This window comes from Apium graveolens, chromosome 5 (genome assembly GCF_009905375.1).
Source record: "Apium graveolens cultivar Ventura chromosome 5, ASM990537v1, whole genome shotgun sequence".
Taxonomy (NCBI): domain Eukaryota; kingdom Viridiplantae; phylum Streptophyta; class Magnoliopsida; order Apiales; family Apiaceae; genus Apium; species Apium graveolens.
The window spans coordinates 10,372,510-10,399,350 of NC_133651.1; the positions used below are offsets into that span (position 1 = coordinate 10,372,510).

Genomic DNA, 26,841 nt, shown 5'->3' on the forward strand with positions numbered 1-26,841 from the left:
TATTTCTTACTCCCTCCATCCATCCCAATTGTTATCATTTCTGGGAGAGTGTCCGACACGCATTTTAAGATGAATAGAAAGTATAGTTCTATAACTTTTTTTTAAAATTTTCTTTTTCTGAATAAAAATAGAATGTTTAACCTTTTATTCAGAAAAATAATTTTTTTAAAAAAACTTAAAGAACTATATTTTATCTTTATCTTAAAATGCGTGCCAGACACTCTCCCAGAAATGATAACAATTGGGAGGGACGGGGGGAATGTAATTTTGTGATTCCTTTTTTATTTTCCTACGAATTTACAAGGACAACTACCTTGAGTTGTTTATCTGCTTTCAATATTATACTATTATCACAACATATTAATAACTTTTAATCTTGTTATAACCTGATTGCACTATCAGAAAAAGTAGAATAGACATCGCCTCTTAGACATTGGTTGCTTCTGGAGCCCATGTAAAAGGTTTTTTCTACATCGGTTTTAACCAACCGATGTTTTTTGTTGATATACACATCGGTGTTTTAGCCCAACCAAAGTTATAAGTATATTTTAAAAATTACTGGAGCGTGCCTTCCCCATTTTCCCCCTTAACCAAAATTTCGATTCCCTCTTTCAACTTCCCGGTTTTTGCCTTAGACTTTTTTTTTTATTTCCCCCTCTTTTCTACTTCACATTTAAAATATAATTTAAAAATATAATAACACACTTTATCAATTACTATATACGGATCCAATAAAATGAAAGAACAATTTTCTTTCTACTCTCTCTCGAGACGGAACACTGAAGAAAAAGAACAGTGGACTCATTACTGAGTAATATGGATCTACAATATTTGATTTCAACAAGAATATCTCCCCCAACTCTATCCTCTACAAGCTTCAAGGTCAAAACTTCGATTTCAATTTGGGGGTTTCGAGTAGAGGTTGAAATTTGGAGTCGGAGGTTTAAAGAGGCGAGAACATCAAGAATGAGGCTAACTTGAACTGGGTAAGCTTTGAACACCAAGTTTCAAATTTTCAAATTGGGGGTTCCAATTTAAAATCCTAATTTTTTTAGTTAGTTGAGGATATGTTAATAACTGTGTAACAAACTAATTTTCGATATTTGTCCATAAATTTTTAGTCTCAATAACGATATAGTCTCAATATCGATTTATGTTTGTGTGAAGTGGAATTACGGGTAATCATATATCATATATTCTTGGTTAATTACAGCTCGATGCATAATGTTTATCTTAACCAAACAAGTTATGATATTACTGCAATTTGGTTTTGAGAAATATGAAGTGAACCTTTCCACCAGACCAGAGAAATCTGTGGGAAGTGATGACATATGGGAAAAATCAACATTGGCACTTAAGGATGCTTTAGAAGATAAAGGGTGGAATTATGAAATTGATGAAGGCGGTGGTGCTTTTTATGGACCAAAGATTGATCTCAAGATTGATGATGCTCTTGGAACACTACAAGAATAATGTCAATAGACATCACACATTAGACATCGGTTAACTTTGCCACTTGTGTTAAAAGAAGTATTGACATCACCCTGTGTTTTTGTGATATCTTTGTTCTTTATATACATCGGTTATAATTAAACCAATGTCTAAAATTCACCAAAAAAAATTAATTTCATGCCCACCTTTTCTTTCCCCCTTAGTCAAATTTTCATTCAGTTTTTGTTCTAAATTCCCCCCCCCCCAATCCCAAAATTCCCACCCTTAACCAAATTTTGGTTCCCCCCAAATAAATCTTCAGACATAAAATCAAAACAAAAAACTAAAAACTAAAAAATGAAAACTAAAAATTAACAAACTGAAAACTGTTATTTCTCTCTCTCGAACCCCCTCTCTCTCGCTCTCTTGAACCTCTCTCTCACTCTCTCTCTCGAACCTCTCTCTCTCGATCGAACCTCTCTCCCCTCACAATCTTTCTGAACTCTGGCCATCATCTCACCATCACAATCTATCAAACCTCTCTCTCTCTCGAACCTCTCTCTCTCTCTCTCGAACCTCTCTCTCTCTCTCTGAACCTCTCACCGCTCTCAATCTCTCCGTTAAGCCTCTTTCAGTTAACCTCTCTACTTCGGTAAGTGTTGTATCTACTTGAATCGAACTGATCTTCTCTGTATGAAGACCAGTTTTAAAAGTTAAGGATTTTTGAATTCAAAACCCTAATTTTGTAAATTGGGGTTTTTTCTAATTCGAACCCCATATTTTTTTATTAATTTAGTGTCTAAACTTGTTGCTAATACTTTTCTTCTTGTTATATACATGACCTAATCTGAGAAAAAAGATTTAAAGATTTAGGTAATTTGGGTGTTTTTGGTTGTACATTTGTATTTTTTTTTATTTTTGTAAATTAGGTTTTTATTTGTTTATAAAGTTGTGATATATTTTTGCAAGAAATTAGTGTTGTTCGATTTTTCGATTTTTGGTGAGTTTTCTTTTCCAACTCTGTTTTGTACGCTTATACATTTGATTTATTTTGTTAGTTTTGATAGTGTTTTTTTGTCTATGTGCTATGTATTTGGTTCTTATATTGATCTATGTGCTGTGTACAGTATGCATTATGTATAATATGAAATCGCAGTTTTGGTTTGTTTTCAATTATGTGCAGGAGAATTCATTTTGGTATTAGTATGTTATATTTAAATGAAGTCGTGTTCTGAATTTTGTATGCAAGTGTGTGGTTAATTTAGTCATGGTGTATGCAAGTGTTTAATTGAAAATAGTACATTTATAATTTGATAATCTGTATCTGTGATCTGACTATTATACTATGATTAATTATAGTTAATTATATAGTGATTATATATTAAGTATTGAATGACTAGTTAATATATAGTACTAGTACTATAATTAAATGTATAGTATGAATTATGTAATGCATTACAAATTGATTCATATCATATTATAATAAAATGTATAACATTAAAATGTATAATATGCATTATGTATAATATGAATTCTCAGTTTTCTTATGTCGTTTATAGTTTGCCCTATGTGTGGTTGTCATACTTAAAATCAAGTTAGACTTATAAAATAAATATTAGACTTATAAAATAAATATAAGCCTCATACTGAATTTTTTAATGACATACCACGTGGTTTTAAATGGATAAGTGTTGGATAAAAGCCGATTGGGATTCTCTACAATATGAAATTGTTGTTGAGAACTTCTTGATATTTGCCGAGGAAAATGCTAAAAACCCCAAGAAAATTCCTTGTCCTTGTGCACCTTGCTCTAACTTCAAAAAATTTTCTGTGAATATAATCAGAGGTCATCTTTATAAATCAAGGTTTAGTTCAGGATATTCTGATTGGATTTGGCATGGAGAAAACCATGATAATAGTACTAGGTCATCTGTTGGTAGTACTTGTCCTCCCTCGAAGCCCATACCAATTTCAGAAATATTTAACATGTGTGAAGCAGCCTATAGTAGGGAAGATTTCGATAAAGAGTCAGATAACTTTAAGAGGTTTGTTACCGATGCGGAACAACCTCTGTTTGAGGGAAGTGAGTGTACTAAACTAGAGTCGGTCTTAAAATTACATAATTGGAAGGCTAGGTTTGGAGTTTCCGATAAAGCTTTTACTTATCTGCTTCAATCAATTGGATCAATTCTTCCTGAAGATAATCTGCTTCCGTCTACTATGTATGAAGCCAAGAAAACCTTGACTAATTTAGGCCTCGAGTATAATAAATTCCACGCTTGTCCAAATGACTGCGTATTATACAGGGGTCCAGTTCTCGAGTCTTCTTCCAAGTGTCCCAAATGCCATCTCTCCTGCTGGACAGTTGGGAAAGATGGTCAAGTTAGGGTAAATGTGCCAGCTAAGGTTATGTGATAATTTCTGATAATCCCCAGATTTAGAAGAATGTTTAAATTTTCATCTATTGCTTAATTAATGAGTTGGCATGCAAATAATCGATCCAAAAATGGAAAGATGCGTCACCCCTCTGATTCTCCTTCTTGGAGAAATGTAGATTGTAGATGGCCTGAGTTTCGTAGCGAGGCAAGAAATATACATTTAGGATTAGCTGCCGATGGTATAAATCCACACAATAATGGATTAAATAATCGGTACAGCTGCTGGCCAATTATGTTAGTAACGTATAATCTTCCTCCATGGTTATGCATGAAGAGGAAGTTTATGATGTTAACAACAGTAATTTCAGGCCCACAAGAGCCTAATAATGATATTGACGTATATCTCTAGCCACTGATCGACGATTTAAAAAAATTGTCGGACGAAGGTGAACCAAACATGTACGATGCCCATACCAAATCCTTTTTCACTCTAAAGGCAATCTTGATGTGGACAATAAATGACTTCCCGGGATATGGAAAGTTGTCGGGGTGCGTTAATAAGGGTTATAGGGCCTGTCCAGTATGCGGTGATCAGACCATGGCTAAATATCTAAGTCATAGTAGAAAAATGAGCTACCAAGGACATCGTCGGTATTTAGATCTTTATCATCCGTATAGGAGGCAGATGACAGCTTTTAATAGAGAACAAGAATTTGTTTTTACACCAGAACCACATAGCGGAGAGGAAGTGTTGGGGCAACAATAGCAACTTAGGTTCGGTTTTGGGAAGGGGGAAGCCAAAAAAGGTGGAGTCTCTATGGAAAAAATAATCAGTTTTTTTCTGAGTTATAGTATTGGAAGTTTCACCATGTTTGACATTGTTTAGATGTGATGCACGTCAAAAAGAATATGTGTGATAATATAATAGGGACACTTCTGCACATGAAATTCAAGAGTAAAGATAGCCTTGCCTCGCATCTTGATTTGGTTGACATGGGAATACAGCCTAATTTAGCTCCAGAAGTAGGTGAGAAAAGAACATACCTACCTTCTGCCCCTTATACTCTCTCCCGGAAAGATAAACAAACAATAGTGGCATCATTGTACGACATGAAACTTCCATACGGACATGCTTCAAATATAAGAAACTATGTATCGATGATTGATATGAAGTTGTATGGTTTAAAGTCCCATGACTGCCATATTCTTCCCCAACAACTACTACCTATTTGCATTCGTTGAGTGCTTCCAAAAAATGTTAGGGTTAGTATCATAAGATTGTGTTTTTTCTTCAACTCTCTGTGCAACAAAGTTGTAGATATGTCGAAGTTGAATAAATTACAAGCAGATGTGATATTGACCCTATGTGAGTTAGAGAAGATATTCCCTCCGTCATTTTTTGATGTTATGATACATCTTATGGTTCACCTAGTAAGGGAACTGCGATTATGTGGACCGGTTTTTTATAGATGGATGTTTCCATTTGAACGCCTCAATATAATATTGAAGAGTTATGTAAGAAACTGATTATATCCAGAAGGTTCTATAGTTGAAGGTTACCTCAAAGAAGAGTCACTAGAATTTTGCAGTGAGTTCTATAGCGGGAGTAGTAGCACAGCCGGTCTTCCAAAAGATGAAGAAAATATTCCTGGTCCAATCGGTGGTGTGACTATGAAGTCAGTTGCGGAAAAAGAACGAGATGAGGTTTATATTTCAGTTCTTCGTAATAATTCGGAAGTGGAACCGTATGTTATGTAAGTAAAACATAAATAAGTATACATATAATTGTTGAAGTTGTATTTGATGTAGTTTAGTCGAATCTGATGTAAGTAATTTCAGGTTGCATAAAAAATATTTAGAAGAGATTTATCGAGGGAAAAAGAAGAGTGTACAGTGGTTTGAACAAAAATTTGGTTTACATTCTATTTCCTTCTCTTTTATTTTTATAAGTCATTTTTTTAAATTTGTAGCCACTTATATGCATCAATAATTTACATGTAGGTCAGTACAGAAATGAGGGAGAATGCGGAAGCCGTATCTGAAACTATAAAATGGTTAGCTGGGAAACCTTCATATTCAGTTTTGACTTACGAAAGTTATGTTTTTGAAGGGGTCCGATACCACACAAAGGATCGAGATAATACAAGGGTAGTTCAGAATAGTGGTGTGTCCAAGTCACTAGTGCTAAGGAAATGATCCGGGAAATATGGGAATTAGACTACCACGCATTCAAGGCCCCTCTATTTTTATGTACATGGGAAGCAAGTGACAAAGGTGTCAAGTCCGATGATCTTGGTTTCACCCTTGTCAACTTCAATCGACCAGGTCACAAAAAGGACAAATATGTATCTGTTGACCAAGTAAACCAAGTATTTTTTATTGAGGATCCAGTTAATGCTAATTGGTCCCTTGTGTTATCGACGAAAACTCGAGACTATCATGATGTTTACAATGAAGATGCTCCTGAAGACACCTCCTGCAATCCTCCCCCATTCTGTTCTAATATCCCTACATATGACCATACTAATATTGATAATGCAAGTGTTTGCAATAGAAGAGAAAATATAGAGGGTATATGGGTCAAAAAGTTATAGGAGTCTAGCTATATATTCTCCTTATTTGTAATTTTTCTTGTTATTTGTAATTTTTCTTGTTATTTGTAATGTATCTTATGATCTATGTTATCTTGTAATTTTTCAATGTAGTTATAGGGGTCTATCTGTAATTTTCCTTGACAATTAAGTGAGAATTTTTTTTAATTTTCTACATATCTGTTAGACATTATACCATGAACTGAGTAGTTGTTCTAATCTATTAAATATTAGTTAATTTTTCAAATTAGAGGAAGAGGAAAGAATGGCACCAAAAAGCTAATGTGAAAGCAATCAGAAAAGACCGCATCACAGAATCTTAGCGGTGGAAGCCCCAAGCGGCTGGAGGATATTCCGAACAATGATGAAAATAATGAAGGGCATGCATCGGAATCTCAACCGACTAACTCAGAACAGATAAATACTACAACTAATACTGCTACAAGGAAGTCTGGGGTAAACGAGGCGTATGCGTAATGTACAAAGTGCTTGTCAAGAAAGCTCGCGGGAAGAAAGTTAAAGTCACTGCCAATGAATGGGGGATTCCTAATGGGGAAACTAGAGCCCATTTGCAGTCTTACATTGATATGTTGGCCAGGACTACGATTCCAATCGATATTCCTACCTGGCCAAATGTAGACCCTGAATTAAAATCAAAGCTTTGGTTAGATCTTCAGGTACTAGATCAATTGTAAAAAATTATTATCAAATGTAGATCTTGAATATAAGTTTTTCCTGTTTTGATTTTACGAACTTGTGTTTTTTTTCAGGCGACCTTCAAAGTTAAACCATAAATTGAAAACATGGTCTTAAAGTCATTAGGCTCTAAATGGTGACATTTTAAGAATGATTTGACGAGAAAGTATGTGCTTCCATTTATTGGAGAAAGGAAGAAGCTGAGTAAGCCTCCAAGAGGTTATGGTTACGTTAGTAAGGCAACCTGGAAAAGGTTTGTGAGACAGAGGACTAATTCTAAGTCGAAGGTATGTTTTAATTTTGTAATATATGATTTTGGTGATTTTTTGGAATTGTCTGTTGTAATTTTTGTAATCTTGTGACATGTTTTTAGGAAATTCATGAAACACAAAGTGAAAGAATGTCTAAGAGAAAATATCATCACCGGTTGTCAAGAAAGGGCTATATCGGTTTAAAAGAAGATGAGGTAAAAAAAGTTCATTTAATTGTATAACTATATTTAATTTAAAATAGGTTAGTCCATAATAAATTAGAGTCCTACATTTTTTAGCCATGGAGTTATTGATATTACTACATTTAATTTTATTTGTAATAGATAAAAAAAGGAAGGCTGAATCCGGGAGAAGAACCGGATAGAGCGATTTTTTGGCAAAAGGCTCGTAAGCGGAAAAATGGTCAAGAGGTTGAAGAGGTCGATGAAGATTTGGATGTTGTATGCGATAAAATTGTAAGTTTTAATTTTGGTTAAATTATTTAAATAACCACTATCAATTAAAAAAGGCCATACCTTAACTAGTGCAGTAATGGTAATTATATCAGTTTACTGTTATATTATATCGCATAAATTATATTGCATTAATCACATTAAAGTATGCGAATCAGTAAAATTAGGACGACATAAAGCAGTAAAGTAGGCAAATGTTTTGTATTGTTTTTTTCATGTGTGATTTAGCAAGCTTGTATAACTTAAATAGATATAGTTAATTGGTCTTTAATTATACTTCTTACAATTTAAGACGCATTACATGGCCACTGATTACAATTATGCGAAATAATTATAATATATCTTTTACTTAAAACTAGTTAACTCCATTTCGGCTAATTTATTTTCTTTTAATTTATTTTCTTGTTAACAGAACACATTGTTGGAAAAAAAAGAAGATTGGTGAGATTCAGTTTTCTGGTGCTGAAGATGTTTTGACAACGACTTTGGAGAGTCGTGAGCATTCTCGGAGGGTTCGGGCTGTTCGAGGGTACATCACTCCAAAGCAATACTTTAATTTTCCAAGAGAGCCAAAGCTTCGAATCATAAAGACAGAGTTGATGGCCCGTGATCGACAAAGGGATGAACTGCTTGAAAAAAAAATGCAAGCGCTCGAGGCAGAGATTGATCGCTTGAAGTCAGTGATCGAAAGTGGAGGAACTTTTCACTCTCCAATGCCGTATGAAAAGGCAAGTTGCAATCCAGAAAAGGATAAAGAAATGAAGTCAAATCCACCATCTGCAAGAGGAGTTATGTTGGTATATGAAGATGATGACTGTGTTTTTATAGATGGCCCAGCTAGGCCTTCACCTCCTGGAAGTCACGTAAGTTATTTTAATTTTGTGAGCAACCTTGTGATTTATCTTACTAAGGTAAATCATTGTTACCTTAATTTTTTAATTTTGTTTATTTAAATATTATAGGCCCAACGATCTTGTGAGCTATCTGTCGAGAGACTAGAGAATAAGGTTGCATTTGGTATGGTATATCCTCGCGAGGATAATTTAACTGATTTAGTACATGGAGTTGATATACCAATTGGAAATCAATGTGTCTCCATTGATGGCCTCATAAAACCAGATGCCTTGCTTCCAGCTGAGACGCGTGGTGATGATATGATGACTGTCCGCGATGCTCAAGGATCTTTTTTCGCATGGCCTGGGGAATTAATTATCTACACAAATGTTGTTGTATGATGAATAATATATATGGATAATATTGTCTGAATTTTGAAATTAAATTGTTCATTTCAAGATATTAAAAATTAAGTGGTATGTGCATTTTATTTTGGTTTTATATTATCATCAGGTGCAGAAAAAAGAAAGGCCCCGAACAAGTGCTGAAAAAATAAAAAAGAATAAAGGGTTGCAGGATTTGAAGGCACAATTCTTTCAAGAAAAGCCAGGTGCAAAAGTGCCAAAGGGCTTTAACCTGTTGTATAAACATGCAACAACTTGGATGAAAACTACCGGGGTCAGTATCCAGGTTCGATGTGTGCCGAATGTGTTTGGACATGAAAAAACAATTTATTTGTTGCATGACAATGTTGTGTCTTTATTGGAGTTTGAAATGCTAGGCCAAGCAGTAGTTGCAAGTTACATGGCGTAAGTTACCTTTTTTTTCTTTTTAATGATCATTTCTTTTTAATGTTTGTGATTTTCCAAAACTTGCATTTTAATTTCAACACTCTTTCGATAGACACTTGCATTCTGAGATTAGTGAAACACCAGAACTGGCGGTGACATATTATTTTATTGACCCCGGATTCATATATCACGTGAATGCTGATTTTGAAGCATACATTTTAAACCGGTTGAGAGAGGGTAACCCGGATCGCCTATTCTTTCTTCCGCATAATCAGAAGTAAGTACTTATTGTAATACTGAAAATTAAAAACATGGAAATTACTGTACAAACTTCTATGTGATGTGTCCTATCTTTCTTTGTTTTTTTATGAAAATAGTATGCATTGGATTTTGGTCGTTATTTGGGAAGGGGAAAAAATATATTCTGAATCCACTACCTCACCCGACACAATTTTCTGAACTAGAAAAGGCGTTATCGAGGTAAATTTTTATTAACGTAATAATTTTGTATAATTGCATGTTCATTTCTGTACATTGTATGAGATTTTATGTTTTATATGCAGGGCTTTGAAAAGTTACAACTCTGAAACAGGTAGGGGTAACAAGATGGCTAAGGCAAAGTGTCTTAGTGTAAGTATAATAGATCGAGTACCTAATATTTGTGCTTAATATATATGTCTTATTTGACATGCCTGATTTGTCTTTTTATTAATGAAATAGGGATCTCCCAAACAACCCGGTAGGATTGAATGTGCGTATGTAATAATGCGATACATGAAAGAAATTATCGATGATGATAAGTTGAATTTTGATAAAAAGGTATTACTTTGACTCTTCCAGTTCGCTATATACTGAGATATGGTTACTTTTCAATATGATTACTTTTCAATCATGTACTGTATTTTGTTTGTTTGGGATTTGTAGTCGTTGGCAAAGACTCGATCGTGTTACAACATTGAACAGCTAGATGAAGTTCGCATTGAGGCCCTGCAGTTCATCCAAGAGCATATCTGATCAATTCTTGTACTCAAGGTCTTTTCTTTTGCGTAGTCATACATTTGGTAATTTAGACGGTGTGTAGTAAGAATATAAGTGTATGAATGATGGGGTTGGTGTATAGGTTTGCAAATGCTGGGGGTTGTACATTTGGTAATGTAGATTCTGTAGTTTTCGAATGATTGATGCAGATGATGGGGTTGGTGTTGGTGATTTTTGGATGATTGATACAGATGATGGGGTTGGTGTTGGTGGTTTTTGGATGATTGAATGGTTAAATGTATGAATGATTGACTGGTTCGATTTGTATGGATGCTTGTTATGCCAATGTTTTAGTTTTGGTTATGTAGTAAAGGACATCGGTTTTATTTATAACAAATGTCTATTAGTAATGAGTACATTACTTTTTTAGAAAATTAGTGATGTAAAACTTTACATAATTTGGTCTATAAACTTCTTACACATCACTTTCAATTAAGAAAAGCTGATGTCAAAAAAGATAATGTACATCACTTTAAGGTAAAAAAACTGATGTCAAAGAAATCCAGGTTGAAGTATAAATGAAACATAAAAATCACTTTGTTTAAGATAAAACTGATGTCAAGTGACATTATAAACATCACTTTTAACCAAACAAAACTGATGTCAAAAAATGCAATTTACATCAGTTTCAGACAAACAAGTGATGTGAAAGACTAACATGTTCAAGTCTAAATGATACATAGACATCACTTCATTCTAGAAAACACTGATATCTATACGCTAAATTAGACATCACCTTTCATTAACGAAACAAATGTTTAATATGTCATTTTACATCACCTCTATCAAAATTATTGATGTTTTTTTGACAAAAAACATAGCTCAATATATGTTTAATATGTTTTAATAGGTGTAATTTATTTATTAAATAATTTTGTTATAGCATTTTTTGTAAAAAATCATCATATAGACATCAATATTTTTCACTAAAATCAATATTTTTGTGACAAAAACATAGCTCATGATATGTTTAACATGTTTAATTAGGTGTAATTTAGTTATTATATAATTTATTTATAGCATTTTATGTAAATAATCAACACATAGACATCTATTTTTTAACTAAAATTGATGTCTAATCGAGTATAGACATCGGGTATCCACCGATGTCTAGAATAGACATCACCGACATCAACATCGGTTGGGAAACAACATAGACATCGGCCAAAAAGCGATGTCTATGGACTTTTTTATTGTAGTGGTGGCAGTGCTCAACTATACAGGCAAGTTTAAGCACAAAACTTGGTTATATATATACACTACAACAAAACTGGCTATTTACGACGGTTAACTTACGACGGAAAAAAGTGTGCGCCTTTCTTACGATGAAAATTTAGATTCCATCTTAAATTTTTACACCGATAGGACTAATCGGTCGTAAGTATATTATTTTATTATTAAACTTACGGTCAAATGTGCAATCAGTCAACTATGAGATATACTTTAAGACGGAATTTATATTTCGTCGTAAGTTGAAATATTTCATTATTATTCTATTATTAAATTTATTTACAAAAAAGGATAATAAAAATTTAATTATAATAACGACGTCGTTTAATTATAAATTATGACGGAAATCATGTCGTCGTAAGTAGTATTTATGACGGAACTGTTTCCGTCGTAATTTTCCCACCTTCCATATTAAATGCCACCAGCTAACTGTTCAAAAGTAATATTTTTTATTAAAACTTACGATGGAAATTTACTTCCGTCGTAAATATGTGCAAAATATCACTGTCTCTTTTCAAAGTTCACTCTTTTCACTTATTTTTTCTCACAAAAATATATCTTCATATCATTCAAAATACATGATAACATAACAACATGGAATTTTACAATCTTTAATTTAAGTATTAAATTTTAGTCATCTTTTATACTGTTTATATGCATTTAAATGTGTGATTTAAATTTTTATGTTTACATGTAATATATATATATGGGTGCTTATATGTTATTCACTTAGAATTTTATTTTCATTTATAGATGTCTTATAAAACTACTTGGATCACTAAACGAATTATTCTCGGTGGTTATGGTTTTACGGGAGAATTTAATAAAGGGGTTAAAGATATCTTGGCATTTGCAATAAAAAATAGCAAGGAACCGAATGATCTGGAACTTTTGATTAGATGTCCATGTAAGACATGTAACAATCAACTCTTTCAACTCATTTCCGATGTCAAGTTTCACTTATATGCGGTCGGTTTTCTTGAGACTTACACCACATGGCATTATCATGAAAAAGAAGGTGGCTCACGAAATGAAGAAATGAATGATCGCGAAGATGTATTTGATGAATATGAGATGTTGAAAAATGCCTTTAGAGGGGAAGATTTTGGATATGTCAATAGTGTCCACGAGGAGCCGAACGAGCAAGTATCTAAATTCTTATACAATGTGAGTAATGTCGGAGAACCAATTTATCCGGGCAACATCAAGTACACATAATTTAAGTTTGTCACTAGATTACTACATTGGAAGAATCATAATAAATGTAGTGATAAGGCCTTTGATGAGCTACTCCTCTTACTTGGATATGTGTTTTCGGAAGGGCATAAACTTCCTTTTAATTATTATGGTGTCAAGAAGATGGTCAAGAAGCTGAACTTGGGATACGAAAAAATACATGTATGTGAGAATGATTGTATGTTGTTCTACGGTGATGATAAAGATTTGGAAAACTGTAAGTACTGTAAGTTAAGCCGATACAAAGATTAAACTAATGGCGAGAGTGATACCATTCCGAGGAAGATCTTAAGATATTTTAAGATCACTCCTCGTCTACAGCATTTATACATGTCTACCCATACAGCCAATATATGAAGTATCACAAGAACAGAATTGTGACTGAAGGGGTTCTTAGTCACCCTGCAGATGGAGAAAAATGGAAAGAATTTGATAAAAACTATCCGAATTTTGCAGCGGATATTCGTAATGTAAGGCTCGGTCTTGCAACTGATGGATTTCACCCGTATAGTATTGCTACTTCTATTGAATACTAAATATGGCATGTAGTACTACTTGTGTACAACCTTCCACATACCATGTCCATGAAGAATCCATACATGTTTATGACACTACTAGTACCCGGGCCAAATGATCCTGGGAGGAATCTGAATGTCTATCTTAGGCCTTTGATTGATGAACTTATTAGTTTATGGCAGGTTGGTGTGCAGATATATGATGCTTCTACGAAGACCAATTTCATGATACGGGCTGCCTTGTTATGGACTATCAGTGACTTTCCTGGGTTGGGTATGGTTAGCGGATGGTCAACCCATAGAAATATGGCTTGTCATGTGTGTATGGGTGAAGTTAAAGCCAAGCAACTACCACACAACAGGAAGTCCAGCTTTTTTGGGTTACATATGTGGAACCTAGACAAGCGCCGAAGAAGTCGACGAAAAGGTCGAATTGTCCATAACATGTGTGCTGGAATCACATTTCCACCACCAGGGAAACCACATAACAAAGAAAGGGCAGATGGCTTTGGGGATTCACACAATTGGACACATATTACTAGCTTCTTTGATCTACCATATTGGGATTCATTGCGTCTATGTCATTCTATCGATTTTAGGCACACGGAGAAAAATGTGTTTGAAAACATATTTCAAACTATTTTATATAGTGCCAAAATGAAGGATACCACAAGATCAAGAGAAGACTTAAAGGCAATGGGCATCATGCAAGAGTTATGGATGAATGGTAGACACAGGCCTAGAGATAGATATGAACTCACCCGAGATCAGCTGAAATTGTTATGTAAATGGGTACATTGATTGAAACTTCCAGATGGTTGCCCATCAAACTTGAAGAGATGTTTTAAGATAGCTAAGTTGAAATTTCAAGGCATGAAGTCACATGATTGTCACGTATTTATGCAAAAGTTTTTATCTTCTGCATTTCGTGAACTTCTTCCAGATGACATACACAAACAGTACAAGAAATATTGAATCAGACAATGTTTTTCCACCGTTGTCTAAAAGATGAATTTTTCGTTATCTATCCGGGGGCGGTGTGTTTGGCACTCATACAATGGTTTCGCACCATTATAACAAATACATCACACAACTGAATATAAAACCTTTATCTCATTTTATTCACACAATGCATATGACCCTTTCTAATATTCTACAAACAACAGTTTCTTATCTGTTGTAACAATTTAGAGGCACAATAGTTAAAAATAGTGTTATGTGAATTTACTCCTATAACAGTTTATGTATAAATTTCATCTAGTTAAACAATGGTTTTTATTAAGAAAACAATACTTTAGACAACGGTTTTTTATTTTTTGGGTATTGTGTTTCAGCTATGCTCACAACAGTTTTTGTAATGACCAAGATATTGTTAGAAGAAAATAATTTTATAAAGTAAGACATACAATGGTTTTAATAATTTTTAATGGCTTTCACACAATTGTGTACCAGATCAAACTCATTTAAAACAAATCAAATAGTATTGTTAAAATAAAATTGTGTCTTAATCCTATTGTAAAAATTACAAATAAAATTAAAATTTAATATTCAAAATTTATAAAGAAGAATTACAATTATAGCTACAAATCTATTTTTAACACTCATTTTTCAATTAAGAAATTGAGATCTTGAGCTCCCCTCCTTTTCTCTTCCATCTTCAAACTTAACATCCTGTTACCTGCAATATTAGTTATTTGTTGGAGTTAGGACATGGATTAAATCAAATTGAATGCATCGGAAAAAGCTTAATCAAAAGTGCACAAATTTTACATTATATACAAGGTACTAGTATAAAATAAATCAATTTCAGATGTATATATACTAGGACAATCTAATTTTTTATCCAAGATACATGCTTATTTTTTATCCAAGATACATGCTCTTTTTTACCCAAGAACAATAACATAAAACAAATACACATCTCTCATAATTTCGAAACATCTTGGCAACTAAAATAAAAAGGGTTGTTAAAATTACATAATTTAAGGAAAATAAATAACTTAAGTTTTTTCATTACCTAAAATGACTTACAAGAGGTAGGTAGAAAAAATAAGTCAATGGATTAAAATGCTTCCAAACATGCACACCATAACATCTGTTGCAACCCATTTCGTGACTGGAAACATACTTGCAAAATTGCAAAAGCATGTATGAACAATAACTTACTAAAAAGCTGGCATGACAATAATATTAACAAATAACTATAATTGTGATAATGAATTTACCTATATATTACCTTATATTTGCACACACATATAAAGACATTCCCAGTCTTGCCCCATATGAAAATGATTATATCTTTGCTTGCAATTACCGAAAAAATACCATTTGGTGACAGCAAGATGATGGTAGTTCCTTTGTGAATAATTTCCCTGCATAACCATAGACGTAAGTGTATGCCTTCGAGAAGTCTTGTCAAAAAATAATTAGAACATCAGGCTGCTAAGAAATTTTAGTATAAGGGGAAAGGCCAGTTTTGTATGATGGTGAAATATAACTCAGGCCACTGCCAATCTTTGAAGCTGCGAATTGACAACATATATACTCAAAATACTGGGTCAACATGCCAAAAAAGTGGGAATTCACATGCCTCTGTAATATTAAAAGTATATTTCACACACTAAAGATTCATTTTATTCTAAATCTGATCATAGTAATGATGGATAACAATGGTAAGTTTTTTCTGCATGCAAGATCAGTAGTGGATACAAGAAAGACTATACTTTACACCACTGGATAGTGGATACAAGTCTTGCCTGAGGATTTTGCTAGTGAAGGCATTGGAATTGTTGAATTTAACCCTGGTCGGGAATTTCTCCTTCTGTGTCTGAACAACATAACCCAAGAAACTGCACAATAAAGAGTCAGAGACAGAGAGCCTAGCAAAACTATAATTGCAATTACACTGCCTTGAAGTCCATTTTTATGTTGCTACCTATTGACGTCAACCCCCAGGGGCTTAAAAGGTCTCCTTCCATTTACTATCCAGACCGGAATATGCCTCACTATCAAAGGTTGAAGGTGCAGGTGGAGATGCAGGAAGACCTATCAGTGTATGAAGTACGACTGCATTAATCAAACAATCGCCTGCATATACTCTATACTGCAACATCAAAATAAACATTTCATACCTGGATAAAGCAAATACAAGACCTCGTATTTACCAAAATAATAAGGTTCGATACCCACTTCCTTTTGATAGAATTTTTGATATATTAGATAGGCTGTAGAGTTATCAAAATTTGCACCAAAAGGCACCAGGTCCAAAAGGACAACAATCTTTTCTTGATTCTGGTTGTTTGTATTTGCTCCCATTATGCAAACTTGACTTTTCTTTATAAAAAATCCCACAAGAAATTTGTTCAGCAAGGTCCGATACAAGAGGAAAGAATGCATACAATGGTAAACCAAGCCGCAACCCAACTTTCATTGCCAAAACATAACCACATGGAGATCCAGAAGGCTTATTGGTGTATGGCTCTCTGCACGATAGTGACTCTGCATCTGCTATTTTTCTCCGAAAGACCACATTAACAACCGTAATCAACCTAGTGGCTTGAAATATCACCTGGATGCCCAAATAAATGATTTTAGACTATTTTAACCAAACACACAATATCACCATAGTATATCCAATATCACAACATCTCTCCCAGTGAATTAGAATTAACACACAAATAAATAAATACATAACAAAGAGAGAGAAACTAATTACGAGAGAGAGAGAGAGAGGGAGAGAGAGAGATAGAGGGGGAGTGAGGGGGAGAGAGAGAGAGATTACTCACTTCAGCAGTGAGATATTCAAGAACAGCAGACAAATACACAGGGGAACCAGATCCAACACGCTGAGCATACCTCCCATTCTTCAAAAATTTAGTCAAACCCTTACCCTTGCCAGCTCCAGTTGAACCCAAAATCAATCCCCTTCATCTACTAAATGATCTACTCAAGTGTACTCTACTTTTGATTATGAAACTTTAGTGAATAATAACATTTGAGTACCTACCCAGAGAGAGAGAGACTAACATCTTTATATTGAAAGAGACCGAGTTCGCCTAGATAAACAACGGCAAATTGCGCAGATTATGTAAGAAGAATGAGTTGAAAAAGATGCATCGGTTCTAAAGAGAGAGAGAGAGAGAGATAGAGTGATGCATCGGTTCAGCAGCGAGAGGGAGGGGACAGAGGCAATTTCAATTGAGATTGAAAAGTAAAGGGGGAAAGTGAAGTAGTAAAGGGGATCGAGAAATGAAGGGGGAAACCAAATTTTCATAGGGGGATAAATTATTTGACAGGGGAGAGAAAATAATAAAAGTATTTTTGTTATTGGTCAGGCATGAAAAAATATTTTTTACAAAAAATATTTAAAAATCTAGGTAAATATTTCACATTACGGTTTGCTAATTTGAATTTTTTTATAATATGAAGTTTTCATGCAAAATAAATTTGAAGTTCTTTTATATTTTTTATGACAAAAATGGATATATCTTAATATGTGTACAGTTGGATCATCGAAGAAATCATTTTAAAAATTTATCTAGTAAATCGGGAATGAGTCTCGTTGTTTGGAGTAGTACTTTTACTAGATTTTTTCTAATCTTGACATGCAAGATGAATTTGAATTTTTTTAATAACTTTTTCATATGACTAAAATTGATATATCTTAATATCCGTACGGTTAGATCGTTGAAGAAATCATTTTAAAAATTTATTTAGTAAATTGGGAATGAGTCTCGTTTTTTGGAGTTGTACTTTTACTAGATTTTTTCTAATCCTGACATGCAAGATGAATTTGAAATTTTTTAATAATTTTTTCATATGACTAAACTTGATATATCTTAACATCTGTACGGTTGGATCGTCTAAGAAATCATTTTAAAAATTTATTTAATAAATCAGGAACAATTCTCGTTATTTGGAGTTGTACTTTTACTAAAATTTTCTAATCTTGACATGCAAGATGAATTTAAATTTTATTATAATTTTTCATATGACTAAAATTGATATATCTTAACATCCGTATGGTTGGATCTTTGAAGAAATCATTTTAAAAAATTTATCTAGTAAATCGGGAACGAGTCTCGTTGTTTGGGTGTTATTAAACACCATTTATGTGGTAGTGACCCCTATATCGAAATAAATTAAGAAAAAACAATATATTCAAATGGATCGATATTAAATGGCTCGTTTGACTTTTCTTTACTCATACGGTGTCTGTCTGTAATATTTTAAACTTAACAAGTCCCGAATCTTTCATGTGTATAGTTATCGTCTATATTTTGAAAGTAATGACAGGATCTACGTACAAATATGATTACGATACAACATATTATAATGAAAAAATATAAGTTATTTATTTCGTATAACCTTAGTGATATTTAAACATGTGTTTGATAATGTGAGTTTTTACAAGCCAATCACATCTCTTGTAGCACATTTTGAAAGCGTACAATAAGGATTCAAGTCCCATTCAAGTCTTTGGGATTGTCAAGAAATTTGATGTCAATAGATAATGGTTTGAACGAAAAAGACTTGTTTGTATAGGATCTTACAATAGATTTTCGCCAAAACCGTTGTCTTATATTTTGTCAAAAAGGCTGATGTCATGACACAATGGTTTCCTAAAAAGGCTTGTTTGTACACTTTCATACAATGGTTTAATTTTAAAACTATTGTCTTATATTTTAGAAAATCATTCTTCCAAATTTTAAACACCTATATCGAATTAAATCAAGAAAAAATGACATATTCAACTGGATCGACATTAAATGGCTCGTTTCACTTTTCTTTACTCATACGATGTCTCTATGTAATATTGTAAACTTAACAAGTCCTGAATCATTCATATGTATAGTTATCGATTATATTTCGAAAGTAATGACGGGATCTACGTACCTATATGATTACAATACAACATATTATAACGAAAAAATATAAGTTATTTATTTCGTATAATCTTAGTGATATTTAAACATGTGTTTGATAATGTGAGTTTTTACATGCCAATCACTTCTCTTGTAGCACATTTTGAAAGCGTACGGTATCGATTCAAGTCCAATTCAAGTCTTTGGGATTGTCAAGAAATTTGATGTCAATAGACAATGGTTTGAACGAAAAAGACTTGTTTGTACAGGTTTTTACAATTGATTTTCGCCCAAACCGTTGTGTTATATTTTGTCGAAAAGGTTGATGTCATGAGACAATGGTTTCCCAAAAAAGGCTTGTTTGTACACTTTCGTACAATGGTTTAATTTGAAAACTGTTGTCTTATATTTTAGAAAATCATTCTTCCAAATTTTAAACCCCTATATCGAATTAAATTAAGAAAAACTGAAATATTCAACTAGATCGACATTAAATTGCTCGTTTCACTTTTCTTTATTCATATTGTGTCTTTATGTAATATTGTAAACTTAACAAGTCCCGAATCTTTCATATGTATAGTTATCGACTATATTTCGAAAGTAATGACGGGATCTATGTACGTATATGATTACAATACAACATATTATAACGAAAAAATATAAGTTATTTATTTCGTATAATCTTAGTGATATTTAAACATGTGTTTGATAATATGAGTTTTTACATGCCAATCACTTCTCTTGTAGCACATTTTGAAAGCGTACGGTAACGATTCAAGTCTCATTCAAGTCTTTGGGATTGTCAAGAAATTTGATGTCAATAGACGATGGCTTTAACGAAAAAGACTTGTTTGTATAGGTTCTTACAATAGATTTTCGCCGAACCCGTTGCCTTATATTTTGTCAAAAAGGTTGATGTCATGACACAATGGTTTTCTAAAAAAAACCTTGTTGGTACACTTTCGTACAATGGTTTAATTTTAAAACTATATTCTTATATTTTAGAAAATCATTCTTCCAAACCTCAATCACCTTCAAAAAAAATTCAATTTTTTTTTAAAAATTCAGGCGGGAATCTAAATAAAATAGAGGGGAAACGAAAATTTTAATTTTTTGAAAATCAACGGCTCAGAATAGTATATTCATAATCCAACGATAAAGAAAATGTGACTTTTTTTAATTTTATATAAATAAAATTTACAGTAAAAAAAATTCAAACCCTCTGAAAATTAGACACCGATTTTTCATGAAAGTTGTTGTAACATATTTTCCAATGCAGGTTATTCAGACAACGAGTAAGACACCATTGTCTCAAACTCTTTTACTTAACAGAGGTGATAAACTATTGTCTGTTATGCTTTGTTTCTAACATTAGTTTTTCTGCACCATTGTCTCAAATAAATAACACATTGGTACCGGAAAACCATTGTCTAAGTTGCACAACAGTCCTTAAAACCCATTGTGTAAAACAATAGAAAGCACACCGGTTTTTTGTGACCTAAACAACACTTGTACCAATCGAAGTCACACAATGAGGATGAATACAACCATTGTCTCATTGAAGCACAAGGGCATCATTTAGACAACATTTTTGAATAAGTTGAATCACCAATGTGTGAAACAGAATGATACAAGGCTTTTTGGTCAACTACCAATTAACCGTTGTCTAATTTTTTGGGACAACAGTTTTTTTGGCCACCATTGTGTAACAGGTGTTGTCTGATTCAGTTTCTGGTGTAGTGAAAGTACTTTGTGATCTTTCAAATTTTTTCAAGGACTTGTGCTCAACTACACTACTTGCATCAAATATTAGGCAGTTGGACAAAAACATAGCTGGGATCATTTGTACTTTGGAGACTAAATCCTTTCCAGCTTTGTTTGATCTAATGGAGCATCTTCCCGTTCATCTACCCGAAGAGTGCAGACTCGACAGCCCTGTCCCATCACGATTGATGTATAATATTGAAAGACTATAACGCAAAATGAAACAAAAAGTAGGGAACAAAGCACGAGTTGAAGGTTCCATTGCAGAAAATTATGTACATGAAGAGTTGACACATTTCTGTTTCATGTACTTTGAGTCAGGAGTTGAGACAGCGCACAACTTGCTAGGTCGTAATGTGGTTGATGATCGCTCACGGGATCCACATAAACTCGAGGCGTTTACATATCCGGTAGAGCTCCTCAGAGCATATACATGTTACCATTTAGATGTGGATTCCATACATGTTGCAGCACATCATGTTCTTACCAACATGCGTGAAGTGGCATTCTATATCACGTAAGTAATAAAATATTTTCATTCATAATTAAAACTTTGAAACATTCTTCACAAGAGTATGTGATTGAGTTCGTTGGAGAGCCGGGAAGCGGAACATTATTCCCACCATTATTCCCACCATTATTTACTGTATTGTATGGATGCCCTGCCTATAGAAAAAATATGTGCTAAGGCTAATTTATACACAGACTCTCTGATCTTCTTAAATTAATAAATTTATGATTTTGAATTTTGATTTTTAATTAATTATAAAACTCAGTATAAAATAGTTCAGGCCTCAATAATCTCTACAAATAGCTATATATTAATTCTTAGAATTTTTAATTATTCAGGCCTCATGGAAGTGATAAATTAAAATGGATGTGTATTTGAATAAAATAATACACCCCTAACCATTCAATTACAATGTGAGTATTACTGATGTGTATAATTCCCGACATAATTATTCTTTTTCAGATTCAGTGTCTAATTATTTTCTATATAGGAGCGCTACATTAGCATATGCGGAAAGAAAGGAGTTGATCCTAAGGTGACCCAAATTCAGAGCTGGGTAGAGGCGGTGGTTGGAGTTCGTAAGAACGTAATTCTTGGACATCCACGGGTTCGAGCCTCTGATATTTACGGTATATTTCTTTTATAGACTGGAAATGTTTAAAATATATGAGCGTGAGTTGTTACATATAGTTTCTTCCCAATGATAATATATCGACATTATGTTGTTATAGAGCCTGGTGCACGTCCGCCACGTTCTCGGAAAGGAGAAGGAAGCTCTGGAAGATCTGCTTTGACTCGCTTACAAGATGAAATGTTCATGCGTGTCGTGGATGAGACCTTGGCCCAGGCTCGAGCCAATCCCGAAGAGTATATGTTGACACCCGAGCAGATTCCTCTCTTAGCACATGGAGTGGTGGAAGGAGACTCCTCACTACCTCCGAACCATCCTATTACCAGAGAGACGCGTCAAGCTTTTGTTATGGTTATGGTGGAGGTCCTAAATAATATCTATAAGACCCACGAACCAGGAGCTGCCAAGGTATGATCAATTTGATTTTTTATTTAGTTTTATTTTTTTTTATGCCTCGTCACTTGAAATCATTCCTGAATAATTGTTGGAAGCTGGAAACATAAAGGCCGCCTAATTAACTCGAAACTTAAATAGGCCAGCTTAGCACCCATGAAAGATTACCTTGATTTCCTATATCTTGATTATTAACATTTCCTTATGCAATTTAAAATTGTAAAAAAACAGACACACATAGGCTCCGGAAGCACACTTGGAGGGAAATACCCAAAGAGAAAACAACCAAGTTTATAAGATTTTGGTGCATGTTATCCCCCAACCAAATACTAATATATCCCTAATCATATATTTATATAAATATCATGGACTGGGATATTGGGAGGAATAATACATGTTTCTCCTTGTCTTGGTCTGAGCCCTATAGTCTCTCTATCTCGTTTTAAATAAAATATATTAAAGCCATTGACAATGTTTTTAGTATATTTAAAGCATGCATGCATCATCATTAACACCAAGCACTTGACTTTTTAGAGAGAGCTGGTGAGAGTTTTTCTTCTAAAGAGGACAAACTTGAGGTTAGGAATTACGATTCTTGGTTGGTAAAATTTAATTAACACAATTATATATGGACTGCTACCAATGATCAATCACATAACCTAATTATGATGGTGAGAGCAATGACGAGAGTACCGAGCCGGATGAAGATCGTGACATGAGCGGTTCTTTTTATGATCATGTCCCTCATGGTGGTCCAGTCATTAGGGGTTAATATTAGCTTTATGTATTTGAATGTTTGTAAGATAACTAAGTTGTGCTTGTAAACATAATTTGGTTTGTAAACTGAATTTTAGTTTGCTTTCTACTTTTGATTGTGAATTAGTATGGATTTACGGTATAACTAATATAAATTATGTATTATGACTTGATTGCGAGGTTTAGAGTTTGTTTTAAGTTTGCGATTGCATAAGATTTTGGCAGGTTTAGAATTTAAATTGGAAGCCGAAAATGGCTAGATACTGAAATATTAGTATTTGGTTAGTCTGGAAAAATAAACTTACGACGATTGTTCTTCAAATATTCCGTCGTAATTTTCCTGGAAAAACAAACTTACGACGGTTGTTCTTCATATATCCCGTCGTAATGTATACATTTTCATTTTTAAATTTTCTTTTTGAATTTTCATTTCCCGGCTTGTAGACCCCACCTTCTAAAATACGACATTTTTTCTGTTGTAACTTTCTAACTTATGATGAATTCTTTTGTCGTAAAATTATATTTTATTTCATTAAAAGTGGGTCCCGTAAAGTAATAAGCGATATTTTTTCCGTCGTAAGTTCATAACTTACGACGTTATTATTCGTCGTATTATAGTATCTTACGACGATAAATTCCGTCGTAAGTAGATTTATTATTTTATTGAGTATGTGGGCCCCTCCTTCCTAACTTGCGACGTAATTTTAACTTGTGACGAAAAAACGAACTTACTACTCGACCAAAAAGGATGATTTTTTCCATCGTAAATGGCTCAATTACGACGATTTCAGTTCAAAAAACCCGTCGTAAATGGCCAGATTTCTTGTAGTGATATTGATAATTAAATGGTTTTTGCGTAGCAATGAGAATTTTTGTGCTCTTTGAATTGTTTACTAGTATAGTTTAATCTGCACTTCTTTTGGCAAACAGATAATATGTTGTTCTTAGTTAAATCAGTGTTCGTGTTCATATGTAGGTTGATTTTAATTTACCTCAACGTTTTGACATTACATATGTTGATTCTGACTCGGGAAAAAAGCGCCCCATCATGATTCATAGAGCAGTTCTCGGGTCCCTGGAGCGATTTTTCAGAGTGCTGATAGAGCACTATGCTGGAGATTTTCCATTATGGATTTCTCCAATTCAAGCTAGAATTTTGCCCGTCACAGACATGTAGGTAAGTTCTTGCATGATTATACATTTAACTTCCATCAGCCCATCTACCAAACATTTTTTACAAGATTTAAGTTGTTTATTTGGTTTACCAAAAAGTTATATTAGTATAAGAAGAGGTTGTGCTTTTCTACAGTTGGACTACTGTAAAGAGGTGACCAGAAAGATGAAAGCTAATAGTATTCAGGCTAAAGTTTGCAGTGGTGAGCGTCTTCCGAAGCTCATCAGAAATGCCGAAAAACAAAAGATTCCTCTAATGGCGGTCGTCGGGCCCAGGGAAGTTAAGACACATACAGTTACAGTTAGGTCTAGGTTTTCTGGGGAGCTCGGATCCATGACAATTGGCGATTTGGTGTGGTCATCTCAGGCTCCCTTTTGATCAGTATATAAGTAAGATTACATTATCATATTCAAGCATTTTTGTTTTTCTTAATCTGGATGTCAATAATAAGGTGACATTGTTATCATTGTTATTATTGTATTGAAATGTTTAGTTTATGAAATTAAATTTGTGTTGCATATTTGATTTTTCTACAGGCTCTTACAAGTGCTTGCCAGTGGTTCCACCAGGATAATATGCTTCTGGGCCGATGACATTCCTCGGTTCCTGTAAAGCTCCCATTACAGTTGAGTTTCAAGGAAATTTGAAGGCTCATATAGACCTCAACCAGCTCAAATCACAGGACAGATGGATCATTTTCCAACAAATCGATGCCTTGACGCTCAATGGTGGTGTCTTTGATGGTCGAGGCCAAGTTGCTAGGTCTGAAAATAATTGTGCCCAAATTGGAAAATGTAGCAATTGACCCATAGTATGTATATAGTAATTGTTAATCCTTGTTAGATTATTTAGGTTGTTAGATTAGAAACTCGAAAATTGACTATATGCATGTTTTTTTATCTGTTATTCTTAGAATATATGGTTCAACCAGGTGACTAAGTGATATTTATCATTGTCGAATACATCGATGACCTTTATGCCCACTTCAAGAAAGCTGAGGTACGACACCTTTTTGAGAATAGTGGGTAATGAGATAATAATGAAGATTTTGGGTAATAGAAATCAACTTGCTTAGTTTTAGTGATTGGGGGTGCTTTTATGCCATTGGAATCTTGAATATAGCTTAGTAATTTTTTTACTTTTTAAGCTTATATGATATTTGTTGTGTTTATAATGAATGCTCTAGAAAGTCCTACAATGGGCTCATTTTTTCACGATACTTACTGCTGCTAACTTAAGGGATTATAGTTCTTGAAATGGCTAGTGTATGTTGTTGTCATGACCATAGAAACATAGACCCTGCTTCCTGTTTCATTTGTAGTTGGTATGTCGTGTTAGTAAGTTTTCAGATGTCAACTAATGGTAGGGAGTAGTTCTGGGGATATTATAGCAGAGAAGGTTGTAAAACATTTGTTATGTTGGGCAATAGGAAAGTCTTAAGCTCTTTGATTATTGTAATGTTCCTTAATAGTCCAGTTTGTTTGAACATTTATAATCTGCTTATGAGTGGGTGGATTCGCTTAGGTGAGAACATATAGAAGTAAAAGAAGGTCTTTATAGTTATCTGTTGTAGGGAGCAACGACAAATTAAAAGGAGATGATTAAAATTGGATGGAACCTTGAATGGTGAAAATCGGATCATTAATATGTACAAGATATGTAACTCTATGAATGTCCACTCTCTTTATATTAAAAGAGAATTCATTTTTCAGCTCTTAAACCTATCAAATACCTTTTTGTCTTGTTAGAAGTTTATTTGAAAATATGACATGTTCTTATATTTTCATTTATACCTTGCATGTATATTGGATTTACATGCTTACTTGGGATCTAAGACTTGAACTATGAATGGACCAGTTTTAGACTTGGCATTTTCAAATACCTTTTTGTCTTGTTAGAAGTTTATTTGAAAATATGACATGTTCTTATATTTTCGTTAATTCCTTGCCTGTATATTGGCTTTACATTCTTACTTGGGATCTAAGACTTGAACTATGAATGGACCAGTTTTAGACATAGCATGTTCTGATATCCACCAAATTTTCTATGCAGTAATTTATGTTCTCACTAGTTTGTTTTATCTGGATGCAGCTGTCATTTCAGATGTGGATAAATCAGATTCATGAAACTATAAACTCATAGAAAAAAGGGGATGTTGCTTTCTGGCGTAAAGAATTTCAAGCTGCTGTTGAGTGCTTCACACATGTATGGAGTTTAATATCCATCTTCTTCTAAGCAGTTATAGTAAGCTACTAAATAAAATTTTATGCTATATCTTACCTTC

At 33.6% G+C, this 26,841-nt stretch overlaps 1 pseudogene; it reads left to right on the forward strand.

Moving 5' to 3' along the window:
• Positions 1-1,248: 1,248 nt before the first annotated feature.
• On the forward strand, positions 1,249-24,935 carry LOC141659786 (threonine--tRNA ligase, chloroplastic/mitochondrial 2-like; annotated as a pseudogene).
• Positions 24,936-26,841: the final 1,906 nt, after the last annotated feature.